The sequence below is a fragment of the Lampris incognitus genome, chromosome 3 (genome assembly GCF_029633865.1).
Source record: "Lampris incognitus isolate fLamInc1 chromosome 3, fLamInc1.hap2, whole genome shotgun sequence".
Taxonomy (NCBI): Eukaryota; Metazoa; Chordata; class Actinopteri; order Lampriformes; family Lampridae; genus Lampris; species Lampris incognitus.
In genome coordinates this window covers 42,388,331-42,393,096 of record NC_079213.1, presented here as the reverse complement: position 1 = coordinate 42,393,096, position 4,766 = coordinate 42,388,331, and positions in this window count along the sequence as shown.

Below are 4,766 nucleotides of genomic sequence, written 5' to 3'. Positions count from 1 at the left end.
AAAGAGATCACTTAAAGAGACATCCATTTAAAGAGACATCACTTTAAAGAGGCATCGCAGTAAAGAGACATCATTGTAAGGAGACATCACTATAAAGAGACATCACTATAAAGAGACATCACTTCGCAGAGACTTCACAATACAGAGACATCACTTAAAGAGACATCACTATAAACACACATCACTTAAAGAGACATCGCTTTAAAGAGAATTCACAATAAAGAGACATCACCTAAGGAGAAATCACTTTAAAGAGACATCAGCTTAAAGAGACATCACTTAAAGAGACATCGCGTTGAAGAGGCATCGCTGTAAAGAGGCATCATTGTAAGGAGACATCACTATAAAGAGACATAGCTTTAAAGAGACATCATTATAAGGAGACATCACTTAAAGAGACATCACTATAAAGAAACATCACTTTAAAGAGGTATTGCTGTAAAGAGTCATCATTGTAAGGAGACATCACTATAAAGAGACATCACTATAAAGAGACATCACTTTAAAGAGGCATCGCTGTAAAGAGGCAACATTATAAGGACACATCACTGTAAAGAGACATCACTATGAAGAGACATCACTTCAAATACACTTCACAATAAATAGACATCACTTAAAGAGACATCACTATAAACACACATCACTTAAAGAGACATAACTTTAAAGAGAATTCACAATAAAGAGACACCACTTAAGGAGACATCACTATAAAGAGAAATCACTTAAAGAGACATTGCTTAAAGAGACATCACTTTAAAGAGATATCACTTTAAAGAGGCATCGCTGTAAAAAGGCATCATTGTAAGGAGACATCACTATAAAGAGACATCACTATAAAGAGACATCACTTAAAGAGACATCACTTTAAAGAGGCATCGCTGTAAAGAGGCATCACTTAAAGAGACATCACTATAAAGAGACATCGCTTTAAAGAGATATCACTAAAAATTGACATCAGTATAAAGAGACGTCACTATAAAGAGACATCACTATAAAGGGACATCGCTTTAAAGAGGCATCGCTGTAAAGAGGCATCATTGTAAGGAGACATCACTTAAAGAGACATCACTATAAAGATACATCACTTGAAGAGACATTACTTTAAAGAGACATCACAATAAAGAGCCTTCACTTAAAGAGAAATCACTTTAAAGAGGCATCGCTGTAAAGAGGCATCATTATAAGGAGACATCACTTAAAGAGACATCACTATAAAGAGACATAACTTAAAGAGACATCACTTTAAAGAGACTTCTCAAATAAAGAGACATCGCTTAAAGAGATATCAATTTAAAGAGACACCACTTAAAAGAGGCATCGCTGTAAAAAGGCATCATTGTAAGGAGACATCACTATAAAGAGACATCACTTCAAAGAGACTTCACAATAAAGAGACATCACTTAAAGAGACATCACTATAAGCACATATCACTTAAAGAGACATCACGTTAAAGAGAATTCACAATAAAGAGACGCCACTTAAAGAGATCACTTTGAAGAGGCATCGCTGTAAAGAGGCATCATCATAAGGAGACATCAATATAAAGACACATCACTATAAAGAGACATCGCTTTAAATACATATCACTATAAAGAGGCATCACTTTAAAGAGACATCATTATAAGGAGACATCACTTAAAGAGACATCACTTTAAAGAGACATCACTTTAAAGAGGCATCGCTGTAAAGAGGCAACATTATAAGGAGACATCACTGTAAAGAGACATCACTATGGAGACATCACTTAAAGAGACATCACTTAAAGAGACTACACTTTGAAGAGGCATCGTTGTAAAGAAGCATCATTATAAGGAGACATCACTATAAAGACACATCACTATAAAGAGGCATCGCTTTAGAGACATCACTATAAAGAGACATCACTATAAAGAGGCATCGCTTTAAAGAGACATCGCTATAAAGAGACATCGCTATAAAGAGACATCACTTTAAAAGAGACATCACTATAAAGCGTCAGCACTATAAAGACACATCACTATAAAGATTCATCACTATAAAGAGACATCACTTTTAAAGAGACATCGCTATAAAGAGACATCACTTTAAAAGAGACATCAATATAAAGCGTCAGCACGATAAAGAGACATCACTATAAAGATTCATCACTATAAAGAGACATCACTTCTAAAGGGACATCACTTTAAAGAGACATCACAATAAAGATACATCACTTAAAGAGACATTACTTTAAAGAGACATCACAATAAAGAGCCTTCACTTAAAGAGACATCACTTTAAAGAGGCATCGCTGTAAAGAGGCATCATTATAAGGAGACATCACTTAAAGAGACATCACTATAAAGAGACATCACTTAAAGAGACATCACTTTAAAGAGACTTCTCAAATAAAGAGACATCGCTTAAAGAGATATCAATTTAAAGAGACAACACTTAAAAGAGGCATCACTGTAAAAAGGCATCATTATAAGGAGACATCACTATAAAGAGACGTCACTTCAAAGAGACTACACAATAAAGAGACATAACTATAAACACACATCACTTAAAAAGACATCACTTTAAAGAGAATTCACAATAAAGAGACGCCACTTAAGGAGACATCACTTTAAAGAGACATCACTTAAAGAGACAACACTTTGAAAAGGCATCGCTGTAAAGAGGCATCATCATAAGGAGATATCACTATAAAGACACATCACTATAAAGAGACATCGCTTTAAATACATATCACTATAAAGAGGCATCACTTAAAGAAACATCACTATAAAGAGACATCACTTTAAAGAGGTATTGCTGTAAAGAGACGTCACTATAAAGAGACATCACTATAAAGAGGCATCGCTTTAAAGAGACTTCACAATAAAGAGACATCTCTTAAAGAGACATCACTTAAAAGAGAATTCACTTTAAAGAGACATCACTTAAACAGACATCACTTTAAAGAGGCATCGCTGCAAAGAGGCATCATTATAAGGAGACATCACTATAAAGAGACATCACTATAAAGAGACGTCGCTTTAAAGAGATATCACTATAAAGAGATTTCTCTAATAAAGAGACATCACTTAAAGAGACATCACATTAAAGAGATATCACTTTAAAGAGACATTGTGAGGAGACATCACTTAAAGAGATATCAATTAAAGAGACATCACTTTAAAGAGACTTCGCAAATAAAGAGATCACTTAAAGAGACATCCATTTAAAGAGACATCACTTTAAAGAGGCATCGCAGTAAAGAGACATCATTGTAAGGAGACATCACTATAAAGAGACATCACTATAAAGAGACATCACTTCGCAGAGACTTCACAATACAGAGACATCACTTAAAGAGACATCACTATAAACACACATCACTTAAAGAGACATCGCTTTAAAGAGAATTCACAATAAAGAGACATCACCTAAGGAGAAATCACTTTAAAGAGACATCAGCTTAAAGAGACATCACTTAAAGAGACATCGCGTTGAAGAGGCATCGCTGTAAAGAGGCATCATTGTAAGGAGACATCACTATAAAGAGACATAGCTTTAAAGAAACATCATTATAAGGAGACATCACTTAAAGAGACATCACTATAAAGAAACATCACTTTAAAGAGGTATTGCTGTAAAGAGTCATCATTGTAAGGAGACATCACTATAAAGAGACATCACTATAAAGAGACATCACTTTAAAGAGGCATCGCTGTAAAGAGGCAACATTATAAGGACACATCACTGTAAAGAGACATCACTATGAAGAGACATCACTTCAAATACACTTCACAATAAATAGACATCACTTAAAGAGACATCACTATAAACACACATCACTTAAAGAGACATAACTTTAAAGAGAATTCACAATAAAGAGACACCACTTAAGGAGACATCACTATAAAGAGAAATCACTTAAAGAGACATTGCTTAAAGAGACATCACTTTAAAGAGATATCACTTTAAAGAGGCATCGCTGTAAAAAGGCATCATTGTAAGGAGACATCACTATAAAGAGACATCACTATAAAGAGACATCACTTAAAGAGACATCACTTTAAAGAGGCATCGCTGTAAAGAGGCATCACTTAAAGAGACATCACTATAAAGAGACATCGCTTTAAAGAGATATCACTAAAAATTGACATCAGTATAAAGAGACGTCACTATAAAGAGACATCACTATAAAGGGACATCGCTTTAAAGAGGCATCGCTGTAAAGAGGCATCATTGTAAGGAGACATCACTTAAAGAGACATCACTATAAAGATACATCACTTGAAGAGACATTACTTTAAAGAGACATCACAATAAAGAGCCTTCACTTAAAGAGACATCAATTTAAAGAGACATCACATTAAAGAGATATCACTTTAAAGAGACATTGTGAGGAGACATCACTTAAAGAGATATCACTATAAACACACATCACTTAAAGAGACATCACTTTAAAGATAATTCACATTAAAGAGACGTCACTTAAAAAGAAATCACTTTAAAGAGACATCACTTTAAAGAGACATCACTTAAACAGACATCGCGTTGAAGAGGCATCGCTGTAAAGAGGCATCATTGTAGGGAGACATCACTATAAAGAGACATCACTATAAAGAGACATCACTTCAAAGAGACTTCACAATAAACACACATCACTTAAAGAGACATCACTTTAAAGAGAATTCACATTAAAGAGACGTCACTTAAGGAGAAATCACTTTAAAGAGACATCACTTTAAAGAGACATCACTTAAACAGACATCGCGTTGAAGAGGTATCGCTGTAAAGAGGCATCATTGTAAGG